Source organism: Carlito syrichta, unplaced genomic scaffold (genome assembly GCF_000164805.1).
Source record: "Carlito syrichta isolate Samal-C Ts95f unplaced genomic scaffold, Tarsius_syrichta-2.0.1 Scaffold305249, whole genome shotgun sequence".
Taxonomy (NCBI): Eukaryota; Metazoa; Chordata; class Mammalia; order Primates; family Tarsiidae; genus Carlito; species Carlito syrichta.
This window is the reverse complement of record NW_007249345.1, coordinates 372,663-388,342: the sequence shown is the minus strand read 5'-3', so window position 1 is coordinate 388,342 and position 15,680 is coordinate 372,663. Positions and strand designations below refer to the sequence as shown.

At 36.9% G+C, this 15,680-nt stretch overlaps 1 long non-coding RNA gene across 2 annotated transcripts in view; it reads right to left on the bottom strand.

The window, feature by feature from the left end:
- Window positions 1–739: 739 nt before the first annotated feature.
- The window catches only part of LOC103263756, a 129,290-nt gene continuing 114,349 nt past the window's right edge, over window positions 740–15,680 (bottom strand). For both annotated transcript variants that reach the window (XR_504517.2, XR_002482161.1), the window contains one exon: window positions 740–1,479. This is a non-coding gene — a long non-coding RNA (uncharacterized LOC103263756). The remainder of the gene's footprint in view (window positions 1,480–15,680) is intronic.

Below are 15,680 nucleotides of genomic sequence, written 5' to 3'. Positions count from 1 at the left end.
AATACATTGAAACCACTTAGAATGGGATATTCTTTCTTTCAAAGACAAAATATAAATCGATACTGTTAATTTGTATTTTCAAAGATCTCAGAAAAATGCAAAGTCAAAACAACAGTCCATAAAATTTGAAAATAACAATATATATTATTTATTTATTAAATGTCTAGCATATACCACAGACTTCACAAAGTTTTAATCTTTAAAGCTACCCCGCAAAGTCGTTTCACAGATGATTTCCTGTTACAAAGACACTTAAATACAGAGTGACTAATCAAAAAAGTGATCTTTCTCCCCTCTAACTATCATGTGAATGTCTCATCTATCAACATTAAATTACTGCATACCTACTACATGCTCAACAACACGCAAAGTGATGGTGAGGTTCTAAGAGAAGAAAAGAGCCCTCGCTTTTCAAGGAGCACTGGGCAGCTATGAAGCCAGGAATCAGTGGCCCTTTACAGAAGACACTTCTATCTTTTATCATAGTTTTACTGTTAATTTTGTTCACATTAAAAATAAACTGCTAGCATGAATATTAAATCCATCATAATTTTAATTCCGTTACATTAATTTAAACCAAAAATTGGTAAGAAAGAAGTGAGATGTGACCCTTCACATAACCTAACAATGCACATATTCTTTCTTTAATTTCCATTAGTTCCAAGGATACGATTTGTTTTTATCATCTTCAAGTTCAGGATAACAGGTTTCTCCATCTAACTCCTTAGTGGAATGTCAGAGTCTTTAATATACAGGATCTATCACAATCATCAGTGTTATTATGTTGTTTATATTCCTAACAGGATATTTGCTGCTACTTTTTTTCTTTATACTTCTTGGGATTACCATGCCCCAGGTAGGAACTAAAAAGAACTGAAGTAAAATATATTCATAGTTTTTCTACTTACTGACTGGTAGGTGGAAATTAACACAGAGCATAACATCCAAACTATTCCATTTCTATCTGGGAATGTCAACTTGAACATTTCAGCACCTTCCCCCACAATATGTACTTGTTTACTCATATTCATACACTCTACCATGTAATTTGTTAGACTAATATATAATGCTCAGATGAAATTCAATAAAATCTTGTAACATCCGTGGGACTGTCAATTGAAAATTTCCCGTGTGTATATATATGTATTTTTTATTAAGGAAAATTCAGATGAAATTCAATAAAATCTTGTGACATGTATGTGATCTTCAATTAAAATGTTCCGTTTGTGTGTGTCTCCTTCTTCAAGAAAAATACAGGACAGAGTTCCACATGAAGAAGCATATCCAGGCCACTATGGACCACATACTCTTCTCTTGCTTTCCTGGAGGACTCAGGAAATGAGTGGCATACATCATCTCATCTTGACCCAGATTTGCTTCACTAAAGAAGTGCCAACAGCTTGAAAACCATTCCATGGACCAAGAGTAGAAGACAAGAAAACAGCCTACTTTGATCGGCTGTCAAATCTACCTGCACACCTGGCAAAAATAGAGAAATAGCAAGATATGGTGGAAATGGAACTGGGTAAGGAGTATGAAAATCTGGTACTGCTGGACAAGTCATACCTCTCTGAGTTCTACTATACTTATTTATAAAATAAAAGTCATAAAATGTATGTTTATATATCTCACATAAATAAATCTCAATAATATAATTTTTGTTAGACATAAATAAATGTGACTGCAACTGAAAATGCTATGTTCAGTATGATAATCTTGTCAACTATACCCATTCCCATTCTACTACTGATGTGATTAATATTTACCTTTCATCTCAATCAGATTGGATGCCTCCCTGCTCTGTGAACTCAACAAATTGGTTCACACTTTTAACCTTTTGTTGATGTTCCTTGGTCCCGGAGGATCTTCTTTTCCTTCATCCAACTCTGTTCATCCATCTACCTTTGAGGATTCTGACAAGTTCTGCCTCCTCTATAAAACTTTCCTTGACTCTCTACATGCCTAGAATGATTTGTAAAACCCTTTTACACCGAGTATCTGAACCACACAATTTAACATCTAAACATGTTAACAATAAAACAGAAGCTTCAAAGACCTATTACAATACTTACAATATGGCAGGCAGAGTTCTAAACATATAACTATGTACTATATAATGTAATCTCCAAAGCAATTCTATGAGTTAGTTACTATAGTGTTCCATTTTACAGATGGAGAAACCAAAGCACAGATAAGTAACATTCCAAAAGTAGTAGGCAGCAGCGCCACAGCAGAATCCTAACCCAGGCTACAGAAGCTATCCTCTTAACCACTGTGCAGTACAATTCTGCTTGTTAAATGTTTTATGTGTACTGTTTTATCTTGATCCAGAATGTATGATCCCTGAGGAAAACAGTTATTTCATTTAGTACAACTAGATATAACTCTAAGATAACTCTTTCACCACCTTGCATTTTTCTGGCTTATACAATTAGGTGCTCAGTATTTCCTTGAAAGGAGAGAGATGAGCCATCAGCCACTTTACAATGTTTTCATAAATAAGAATCCTAATTTGTTCAGCTTCTAACAAAAGATTATGCCTGCTTCTAAGCCAGACTTTTAAAAAATGTTGAAAGTCTGAGGTACATTCATTTAGTCACTTAACAATTTCACATTAAAAGAAATGGAAGAGAAATATGCCTAGTTTGAGAGTCAGCTGCAGGAATAAGAATAATGATTTAAAAACAAAAACTAAAGACCTCTTCTGATTTACACTGAGAAGCAGTCTCTTGAGCATTTCTAAAAAAAAATTAATAATGGAGATTTAATAATTCAATGATTAAGTCACTTGGGACCAGGAACAACCCAAGATTTACGACTATTTTTATTTTTATTTATTTTTATTTATTTATTTTGAGTTGGAGTCTCACTCTGTCGCCCAGACTGGAGTGCAGTGGCCGCTCCCGGCCACCACAGCCTTGACCTGCTGGGCTCCGGCGATCCTTCCGCCTCAGCCTTCCAAGTAGCTGGAACTACAGGCGCGCGCTACCACGCCTGGCTAATTTTTTGATTTATTGTAGAGATGAGGTCTCGCCAAGTTGTCCAGGCGAGTCTCGAACCCACGGGCTCGGGCAATCCACTCACTTCAGCCTCCCAAAGGCGCGGGATTACAGGCTGAGCCACCGAGACCCGCTGACAACTATTTTTAAAATGCCAGCATCCTGTAAATTTAACTGACATTACAGTTAACAAAGTCTTTTCTTTTAAATACATTGTGTTACTTATACCAAACAAAAATCTCGTGAAGATACTTATTTTACACAAGAATAAAGTGACGCTCAAGGAGATTTAGGGATTTGTCCAAAATTATACAGGTAAGTGGCAAAACGAGAACCCAAATCTGTGTTTCCTGATTCTAACACCTGAATTCCTTTCTGCTTTACAACACTGTTGGGAGAGTGGTGTGGATAATTCGAATTTAAATTGTATTTGGCTTTGGAGTATGTTTTTTGAGGTCTCGTTTTCTGGTAGTTCATAATACTACAAGTCAACAATCACAAAACAAAAATGAAAAATCTTGGCTGTGGAAGAAATAGCAGGTTTTCTAAGACAGCATGCAAAGCCTTGGCCCACAAAAGTTAGAGAAGAACAAGAAATCAAATAAATAAATGTTATGTTGGTGCCTCTTTTTTTCCTTTATTTTGAAAATTCACTGTTCCCCTCCCTTGACTAACTCTCCAGGTCTACCCAGTAGTAGACCTGGGATAATAATGATTAGGTGATTTGTAAGTCTGAATTGCTGGGTGCACTGGAGCAATGAAAGTAACCAGACAGGGACAGCATCTCATCAGCTCCTTCACCTACAACTATGAATAAACATGCTCAATCCTCCTATGTATAATACTCTCTCTCTCTCCTCTCTCTCTCTCTCTCTCTTTCTCTCTCTCTCTCTCTCTCTCTCTCTCTCTCATAGTTCATAATGCTACAACTCAACAATCACAAAACAAAAATGAAAAGTCTTGGCTGTGGAAGACACAGAACACACACACACACACACACACACACACACACACACACACACACACACACACACACACTCAGTAGAGTGCCCAAAAGAAAATAGATAGCCAAGACTAAATTATAGTTTCTACTTACTAGATTGTGAGTTCCTTGAGGGTAAGAATTAACTTTTTAATTGGTAACGTCACTTTTTAGTTTGGGTAGTGGTAGGATGTTTAAAGTGGTCAATAAATCAACTGTACGAAATAAGATGACTGGCAATTTCTAAGATACTTTCCAGCTCTGGAAGTCTAGGATTTCAAAACATCTCCCACTTGGTACTAAGCACTACTTTTCATTTCTAAATTCATAAAAGAGTTTTGGCTGAGGTCCTTTTTCTTTTCTGACGCCTGCTGAATAGAGATGTTATTTTACACAATATACTTAGCTAAAAAATTTCCCAAAAGCAAAAATATGTGAATGTCCATGAGCTTGGCACAGAGGAATTTTAGAGTAGTTTTTCTTTACTGATTGACTGCAAAGATTTTAAAAAATCACTCTTAATCCTTGCCTTCAGTTTATTCTGTATACACAACACACCAAAACAAAAAGGAAAGACCAAAAACTTAGTGCAGCATTAATTTTAAAACTTTATGCACAAACATTAGAAGCAAATTGAATGCTCTATGTCTTTCAGTCAGTCTAGAATTCCAGATGACTATCAGCTAGTTACAGCTTCACTACTTCCTGTGTATCCTGGGACCCATGGCAGACCACTTCTATGATGCTCCAACTCACCTAAGACCCCTTTGCCTTTGGATCTTCATAATCCTTACTCTTGAGACGCTCACTACTTCTAGAAAGAACCCCTTAACCAGGCTACAGATGCCACCTGAAATTCATGCCATCTTCACCCTCACCTTCTATTCATCCCTGTGTGATCATCTGTCAAGTTCCCTCAGAAGTCATTCAAATCTTTCTTTTTCTTGACCTCTTTATGCAACAGCATTAATTTTTTCTAATTTTTTTTTATTTTTATTTTAAAGATGTGGGGTGCAGTTCAGGACTAGGTATACAAATGTTCATTATGCAGGTACCCTTGCTGATGAGGTGTCCCCTTCCCCTCCCCTGGCAGTTTCCCACTACTGCCAATCCCTTTCTTAGGGTATTATGATAATTGTTCAAGGATTGCTTATGAGTAAGAACATGTGGCACTCAATTCTTTGTTTCTGTGATAGATCACTCAGTATTATAGACTCTAAGTCCATCCAAGTCACTGCAAAGTTCATGACTTTGTCTTTCTTTATGGCTGCATAATATTTCATTTTGTATATGTACCACATTTTTTTTATCCAGTCCTCTTTTGATGGGCAGCACAGTTGGCTCCATGTTTATGCTGCAATAAACATGCATGTGCAGGAATCTTTTTCATAGAGTGATTTAAGTTCCTCTGGGTATATTCCCAGTAGGGGGGTTGTGGGGTCATATAGAAGGTGAATTTTTAGATCTTTTAGGAATCACCAAACTGTTTTCCACAAAAGTTATACTAGTTTATACTCCCACCAGCAGTGTAGAAGTGTTCCCTTTCCCCCACATCCTCTCCAGCGTCTGTTGTCTTTTGAGTTACTGATGATGGCCACGCTGATGGAGTTAGGTGGTATTTCAGTGTGGTTTTAATTTGCACTTCTTTAGTGACTAGTGAAGTTGAGTGTTTTTTCATGTATCTGTTGGCTGCTTGTATGTCTTCTTTTGAGAAGTGTCTATTCGTATCTTTTGCCCATTCTGTAATGGGGCTGTTTGTTTTTTTCTTTTCGGCACGTTTGAGTGCCTTGTAGATCCTAGATGTTAGGCCTTTGTCAGACATACAGTTGGCAAATATTCTGTGGGTTGTCTCCCCGCTCTCTTGATGGCTTCTTCGGCTTTGCAGAACCTTGTCAGTTTGATGAGGTCTCACTTGTCTATCTTATCTCTTATGACATGGGCACTTGGGGTTTTGATCAGGAACTGGTTGCCAATTCCAGTTTCCATAAGGGTGTATCCTGCATTTTCTAAGTTCTTATAGTTTGAGGTTTCATTTTATGTTTAGGTCTTTGATTCATTTAGAGTTGATTTTTGTGTATGGTGACAGGTAGGGGTCTAGTTTTAATCTTCTGTATGTAGTCAGCCAGTTTTCCCAGCACCATTTACTGAATAGGTTCTCCTCTCCCAAGTCGTTGGTGGTGGAGGCTTTGTTGAAGATGAGTTGAGAAATTGAGGTTTTGCTTCCAGAACCTCTATCTTGTTCCATTGGTCTATATGCCTGTTCTTGTAACAATAAATACCAGGATGTTTTGATTATTGTGGCTTTATAATAAAGTTTAAAGTCTGGGAGTGTGATGCTTTGGTTTCTTTTTGTTTTGTTTTTTGTTTTTGGCTGAGGATTGTTTTGGTTACTTGTGGTCATTTATGTTTCCATATGAATTCCTGTATTGTTGTTTCCAGGACTGAGAAGAATGCTCCTGGTAATCTAATGGGTATTGCATTGAATCTGTAGATTGCCTTGGGCAGGATGGACATATTAATATTGTTAATTCTTCCAATCCATGAGCATGTAATATTTTCCATTTGTTTGTGTCATCTTTGATTTCTTTGAGCAGTGTTTTGTAGTTTTTGTTGTAAAGGTCTTTCGCTTCTCTGGTTAGGAAGATGCCAAGTTATTTCATTTTTTTGGTGGTTATTCTGAGTGGGAATGTGCTTTTTATTTGGGTTTTTGTTTGTTTATTGTTGGCGTATAGGAATATTGACACGTGCTTTTCTTAAGATCCTCGGCTCTCCTGTCACTATTTTCTTGATTCTCTTTCCCTTGACCCTGAAAGCTCCTTCTTAGACCCTTTTATATTCAAGTGCTTTTCAAATTTCTGTTGAGGCCCTCTTTTCCTCTATATACTAATTCCCTGGGTAACTACATTCAATCTCAATAAAGCAATTATGTCCTTCACAAACAGTGGAAGACCACATACCTTGGATAGAATTCTGGCCCTCATGACTAGTTATATGGTCTCAAGAAAGCTAGCTCACTGCAGTCTCTGTTTACTCACCTATTAAATGAAGATAAAAGTAGCTACCTCAAAGGGCTGCTGTGAAGATTAAATGAGGTAACACATTTAAAGTACCTATAGTGCTCACAACAAACATAGTTGAGGTCAATAAATCTTTATCTCCAGCGGTGGCCCCTCCTGCAACCCTACATCCACATTTCTAGTTGTATAATCAAGATTTCTATCTGAAGTGCTCCACCAACATCTCCACTCTGGCCTGCTCAAGACCAGACTCATCAGCATCTCCCCCATCGCAGTTTCTCATCTTAATGCCACCCTAGGAGCTCAGGCTGGGAAGCCTGGGCATATGAACTTCATCATCTCCCTCACTCTTTACACCTAATCTGTCTTTGTGCTGTCTGGTACTTTTATCCCACTGCTGCACTTCAAGCCTTGTACTAGGAAAATTTACAGTTAGCGCCACTTATCCTCTGGAAATACACTTCTAAGACCCCTGTGAATATCTGAAACCACGGATAGTGCCAAACTCTACATACCCTATGTTTTTTCCTTTACTTTCATACCTATGATAAAGTTTAATTTATAAATTAGACACAGTAAGAGATTTCTCAACAATAATTCATAATAAAACAGAACAAATATAATATAATGTAAAGCAGTGAACTGAATGATAAAGGCATTGTGAAGTAAATGAAAAATTCCAGAAAAAATGATCTGTAAGTTTTAAAATGCATGCCATTCTGAGTAGCCTGATAAGATCTCTTGCTGTCCCACTCCTTCCCACCCAGATCACCATTAGTTACTTGGTAGCCACCACCTCAGTTATCACATCAACTGCAGCAGTTTTCACAGTGCTTGTGTTCAAGTAACCCTTATTCTCCTTAAAAAGTACATCACAGTGTACTTAAACAAACCCAGATGGCATAGCCTACTACACACCTAGACTATGTGTTATAGCCTATTTGTAGGCTACAAACCTGTACGGTATGTTACTATACCAAACACTATAGACAACTGTAGCACAATGGTAAATATTTATGTCTCTAAATATATCTAAACATAAAAAGATACAATAAAAATACAGTATAAAAGATTTTTTAGAAGGTACACCTGTACAGGGCACTTACCAGGAGTAGAGTTTGAGGAACTGGAAGTTACGCTGGGAGAGCGAGTGAGTGGTGAGTGAATGTGAAGGCCTGGGACATCACTGTACACTACTGTAGACTTTATAAACACTGTACACTTAGGCTAAACTAAATTGATTTTAGAATTTCCTTTCTTCAATAATAAATCATCCTTAGCTTGGTATAACTTTTTTGCTTTATGAACTTTAATTTTTTTAAACTTTAAACTCTTTGTAATAATACAGCTTAAAACACACACTGTAAAGCTGTACAAAAATATTTTCTTTATATCCTCATTCTATATGCTTTTTGCCATTTAAAATTTTTTTTTTTTTTTACTTTTTAGACTTTTTTGTTAAAAACTAACACACACACATTAGCCTAAACCTACAAGGGTCAGGATCCTCAATATTAGTGTCTTTCACCTTTACACCCACAAGAAGGTCTTGGGGTCAATAACACGCATGGAACTTTAATCTCCTATGACAACAAGGCCTTCTTCTGGAATATTTCTGAAGGCCCTGCTAGAGGCTGTTTTACAGTTAGAAGTTTTACAGTAGGAGTACACTCTAAAATAATGATAAAAAGTAAATATATAAACCAGTAATATAGTTGTTTATTACCAAATATGTACTGTGCATAATTGTATGTGCTATCCCTTTATACGACTGCCAGTGAAACTTGTTGACACCAGCATCACTACAAACACATGAGCAATGAATGCACTGCACTGCAACATCATGATGGCTACTAGGCAACAGACATTTTTCAACTCCATTATAACCTTATGGGACCACCAACATACATGAGATCTGTAGTTGACCAAAACATCATTATGCAGTGCATGACTGCAGATCCTTTTGCTGGTAGAACAATCTTTCTCAAAAACGGACATTGCCATGTCTTTTCTCTCCTTAAAAATTTCCCAGTGTCTTCTCCTTAAACTCCTAGGTAAGGCATTTAAGTCCCTCAACAACTGGCATTAAACTCCTAGGTAAGGCATTTAAGTCCCTCAACTCACCTCCCATTAAATCCATTCCTTCAACTGCTCTGAATTATCTGCTCATTCCAGAACTCAAAATGCATTTTCCTTCCTTTACCTTTGTTTAATTACTCCCTTCCTCCTCCCATCCAACACTTCTCCTACTTGTCCAAACCTTACCTATTCTTGAAGGTTCAGATCAAACACCATTTCTTACATAAACCATTCCCTAATCCCCTACTCAGAATTGGTATCTTCCTTCTCTGTATTCATAGAGCATCCTGTCTATCACTCTACAACAGCATATGATATAGTCTAGTTTATACTATAATGTATAGTTTCTACATTTGTCTCATCTACTATGCTGCCAGTGCCTTGAGACCAAGGGATACTAGGTCTTACTCATTTTTGTAGTCCATCTCCTGAAACTTGGTAGCCCACACAGACGTTTGTTAAACTGAATGGAATCATTATATGATTCTATCATCAAAATCGCAGACCTATAGTACTTAAAAAATTAACTAAACATGTACTACCACAACCAATGATCAAAATTAACATCAACAATAATAGGACAAACTGACATGATGTGCTTTGACATGATGAAGGTACAATGTAGTGTTCTTGCTAAAAATGTTTAACCTGAATTTAATCATGAGAAAACAACCAGATAAATAAAAATGCAATACATTTAGCACGGTCACTGGTCTGGATCCTTCAAAAAAAAATCACCAAAAGAACAACATCCCCTGCCACAATGTCAAAAAACTATTACAGATTAAAGATCAAAGAAAAATGGCAATGAAATGCAATGACTAATCCTTGATTGGATCTGAAATTGAAAATAAAAAGCTTCCTAAAGAACATGATGGTGTAATAGTTACCTACTAGAGAATGTGAATAGTAGATTAATGCTACCCAAAAGTATACAGTCTACAGTAGAGCTGATCTATAAACAATTACTTATCTGTGATGACATAAGTACAGAAACTGAGTAAACATTTAGAAACATTTATAGAAACTGATTAATTTTATGTCTGTTAAATCCAGTAAAAACAACTGAGTTTGTACTTTGTCTTTTAAAGAGGTTTATTTTTCTAATAATTCATTTTATTGTATTTTACAAAAGTGTCAGTCAGCAATGGATTGGATATTTTAAAAACTGGATACTTTACCACAGTTTGAGAAGTACTCTTCTAGAGAATAATCTTACATCAATCTTAACTTTCCTGAGTGTAATACTTGTACTGTGGTTATACTGGAGATAAACTCTGAAGTTTTTAGGGGTGAAGTATAGTATCTACAAAAATCAGCAAAATAAGTATGTTTGGATATATAGAGAAAAAATTAGTAAGATTTTAAGTCCATAAAATGTATACCTATTAATTTTAAAGGGTATATTTTCTATCTTCTCATAGATCTAATAAAATGAAAAATGAGATATTCTGAGCACTCAGAATAATAAGGAAGTAGAAGATACTGTAATATTGAAAGCTAACAAGACTATCAACTACTCTTTGCAAACAATATTTGGATATGCTTTCTACTCACTCTGGGTTTGTGGACTGATACACTCTGTCTCTCTGTGGCAGTCCTCTAAGAAGGTGTTTGGTAAGCTAAAATTCCCATCAAGGAAGAGCTAAATAACATTCCAGGATTTGTTCCTAAAAAAGCAAAAAACAACCCCACCAAACAAACTGGAAAAAGATCATTATCTGTACTGTAAGTTTTCTTCCTAATTTCTACAAAATTAACAAAGCTTACTCAGATCAAAATGCAAATGGTTTTTTGTTCCTGAAAACTGTTCGTTATAAATATATACACTAATTCAAAAAACTAACCTTTCCTTTAAAAATAAACCAAGGTTCAACAAAAGACTATCAAATAGCAAAGTACAATGCAATCAGCTGCCCAAACTGCATACTATTGTACCTTGCCTTTTCAACTTTGTAAGCTCAACTGTTTTCACAAAAAGAAAATTTACTATTTTGGTTAAATTAATCACTCTAACTAGTGGCAGGGGCTTTAAAAAATGTGTCTCATGCTTCAAAAACTTCCCTGTAGAAGCATCACGCACCTCCCCAGAATGCTTAATGGCCTGTGAGTTGGGAATCCTGAAGGTCTGGGGGCTCAAGCTCAGCACCATCTTCAGCAGAACGTATAGCATAGTACTGTACTACCATTTAATCTCTGGTGCATTTGGCCAGTTGAGCAAATTTATAGGGGAAAAAGAATCTCCTTAAAACTGAAAGAAAATTGTCTGACGACTTCATCACATCAATTCAGAGAAAGCAGCTATCCTGAAATAGCTATCTGTGCATAATTTAATTTATGCGTCCATTTACATGCCTTTTAAATCCCACCAACTTATTTGACTCAATTTCTTTTTTGAGTCAGAATCTCACTCTGTCACTCAGGTTGGAGCTCAGTGGCCCGCTCACAGTCACTGCAGCCTCAATCTACTAAGCTCAGGTGATCCTTCCGCCTCAGCCTTCAAAGTAGCTGGTACTATTGGCATGCACCACCATGCCTAATTTTTTTATTTATTGTACAAATGAGGTCTCACCAAGTTACCCAGGCTGGTCTCGAACCCATAGGCTCAGGCAATCCTCTAACCTCGGCCTCCCAAAAGTGCTGGGATTATAGGTGTGAGTTATCGCATCTGGCTGTTTTGACTCAATTTCTTGGAAGAGATGCCACACACTTACAGATATGTATATCACATGACTGGCAAAGGATAATTTGGCAAATATGAACAAAATCTTGACATGGACACCAAATTTTTTTTAAGTCAAGAAAACTGAGACAGCAATTGATAGTTGTAAAAAAGATGATAACGCTGTACTGAGAATAACTGTAGGTCAGAGCAGATGGTGATAACTTGCTTAAGGGCACTGATTACTGCATACCATGACATGCTCTCACAGATGCACCTCACCAATTTCTAAAATAACATCTCAGAGTAATGCAGCCCAGTGCAAAACTTTTTATGACAAATCCAATGTATCATATCATCAGTAACAAGAACACACAAATCATGTAAGAAGTTAAAATTGTGTTTAAGGATAAACTCATTTGGTCAAAATAAGGCAAGAGAAATAAAATAAGTTCTATTCTGGAAGCCTAATCTAGTTCACGTTTGTTTGTTTTTAATTTGGTGCCCTTTGAAACTCACAGACTCGATTTTCAAACTTGTGTGGATGTCAATTTCTTAGTTATTGGTTTTTGCTTTATCTTCTCTAAAGAGAAAAAAAGGAACTGTTTTTTTGGGGGGGGGGGTTGGAGTCTCATTCTGTCACCCAGACTGGAGTGCAGTAACCACTCCCGGCCACTGCAACCCCAACCTGCTGGGCTCCAGCGATCCTTCCACCTCAGCCTTCCAAGTAGCTGAAACTACAGGCACACGCTACCACACCTGGGTAATTTTTTGATTTATTGTAGAGATGAGGTCTCGCCAAGTTGCCCAGGCGGGTCTTGAACCCGCGGGCTCAGGCCATCCACTCATCTTGGCCTCCCAAAACGTGGGATTACAGGTTGAGCCACTAAGCCCGGCTAGGAATTGCTTTTTAATGCTTTCTAGGGAATGGGGGGAGAAAAGAATGTAACTTTTTAACTCATCAATAATGGTCCTTTCTGATGAGCTTGGGATCTGAGTTTCCAATAAAGTCATGTTAAAAGCGTCACATCAAGTGAATCTTCTTAATTTTTTTTCATTTGAGAGCTAGACTAACCCAGAAGCTAACTTTCATTAGTAAGCATACGTGCCATGCCAAAAAATAAGATGGACTTTTATAAACTAAGTAGGAATGAACAAGGCCCATATAACACTCACATACAGCCAACCCAGGCAGTCTGTGGAAAGTAGGGATCAGGGGAATTTAGTTAAAGACACTCTACCATACTCATGGATAAGTTCTGGAGGTGATATTAGGGAGTACTATGTTCTTTCTGATGTTTAAAAATTGAGCTTTATCTACCTGTAACAAATTTTTAAGACCCAACTTTTTTTATTAACTTAAGCAATTAGACTAAATTCCAATCTTGAACATGAAATTTAGTTCCATTAGTCTCTGGTTACATTTGATTGGCTCCTTTGAGCCTGAGAGTTAAACTGCAGCTCTGCAGTAGAAATGGTAATACAATATTGAAATACAGAAGCAAGCAAAACAGGTTATACCTGTGAGTTATGTCTCCTGGGTAGAAAAGGACCACACAACCATAAAAAGTATCGAAGTCAGCAAGCCTGACTTTCAGGGTTCATAATAATCTTAATGATCATGTCATAGCATCTCAAATTGTGTTCTTTTAAGGGCATTTCACTCTTCTCTACATTCTAGCGCCTTTTTAAAGCTATCATTATGAAGAGACTCCTTGACTTGAAGTGCAGGAATGTAGGCCAACTAAGAAAAACAAACATGCTCAAGCATCTTTTAAAGCAAGTTTTTCAACATTTAATTGTATTTATACTGGTTAATGACTACCGGTAAATGGGCAACTCTGCCACTTAAAAATACTCTGACTGAGAATATGATTACTTTTCCTTGGATTTGGTCTCTACATCATGGCATCGGTGGTTATCATTTCCTAATGCTGTCTTTTGTTCCCTGTTGACATTCTCAGACATGGCATTTCATTCACACATCTGCAGAGTAGGATCCAGTGACATGTTTGGGGACAACACTAGAATTCCCCGAAGTGGCTGCTAGTATCCTGCATCAAACCAATTTTTCATTAGAACTGCCGCCAAGGAACAGAAGAGCTAGCTCTGATCTTTCAGTTGGTCTTCCTGCAGCAACAAGAGGGAAACACCTTGTAGATATGCAGCGAATGGGAGTACTTACCAGGCTTGCACGTTATTATTGTATCTTTCAAAGCAGGCCCTGGACACAACAGCCTCCCACTTTTACTTTTCCTGCTTCCCTTGTGTCTAACACCATCTGATGATCTAGAATATAAAATATTATCCTCTTTGGACCTATTTAGCTCTACAAGTTATGAAACTTCTCAAATAAGAACATGACCCAGAGTTCTCTATACTTTATCTCTTGGGACCTGCACCAAGTGTACTGACTCCAAGTTCAAAAGTAACCTATTTTGGATGCCGAAGTGCTAAAATCACGATAGCTATAGATGAAGAACATTACTCATAATCAAATACAGACAGTCTCCAACTTAAGATGGCTTGACTTTATGGGTGAAGGCAAAACGCATTCAGTATGCTCCTTAACTTACTTACTATGAGGTTATGTCCCAACAAATCCATCTGATAAATCCACTGTAAACTAAAAATACTGTGGAAAGTATGTTTTCAACTTATAGTATTTTCAACTTACAGTGAGTTTATAGGCATATAACCCCATCATAAGTTGAAGAGCATCTGTATATAGAAGGGACCACTAAACAGATTTTTAAAATAACTTTATCAAATTTCAAACTATTAGCAGGCATACAACAAGATATCCATAAGCATTATGAATTTAGAAATGGTATTCATGTGGGGTCAAGCATCACTGAAGGTGCCATAGAAAGCAGTCAAAACATGGAGATCCTCATCTTCTTTGAATTCACATTTCAGGAATTCCTGAGGAGGGACAGATAATGCATCCTGGAGAGAAAAAGACCATCACAAGAACAGAAAATGTAGGTATCACACTAGTACAAAAGAAAAAAGTCTGTGTGCATGGGGTTGTTCTAGTGAAGCAGAGGTAACTGTAAGTCAGCAATATCTTCTTTAAAGAGACACAAATGCTGTAATGAGAGAAACAGGACAATGACAAAAGAACTCCAAGTTCATCATAGGTACACACAATTCTGCTATTTTTCTATTATAGAACAAAACCATACACTGTTAGTCTCTATTACACAGTTTATGTAGGCCGAGTTTTCACACCTTGAATGCTGTGTGGACCATCTAGAGAAAGAACAAACATAATAATAAAAGATTAGAAAGTAAAGAGAAGAAAATGAAAGGAATTTGCGTTACTTGGTCTGTAAAAGAAGTCAGGGATTTATTAAAGGATGCAGTGCGAGAGTAAGCTTTCTATAAGGCAGGGCAAGGCTAGCAGAGGGGATGGTTAATGGCTAATTACTCAAGCTCCTTCTACTTTGAACAGTTTGTGAGTCTGTCTTATACAGGGTTACTTTGCACAGGGCCAAGAGGGCTTAAACAGAATGAATTTGGAACCACATGTTGGAAACCAGAAGAACATTTGGGAAATGCCAAAAATCCATATCCAAAACCAGGTGAAGTAATTAAGAAGGAAGACTGCTCTCTTTCTAGAAAGGGTTAGGTCAGCATTCCCAAATCGTGTCATATAAAATAGGTATTGGTGTCCCTTGAGACATAAGAAGGTGCATTCCTGAAAAAGAGGTTAATAAGCTTGTCAAATACCAAGTTAAACTCACTTTATAAAGATTTCTTCACTATAGATTTCAGTCCTTAATTGCTAATATATGTTAAGAATCACTGAAAGGCACAATTGTAGCAAACTTTAAATTCTAAGTCTGCTTTTTTTCATGGAAAATCTGTAACATGTTCTCAGGAACATAGTTTGGGAAAGGCTGGTTTAGTTGCAATTAATTATGAAAGCAAGGAAA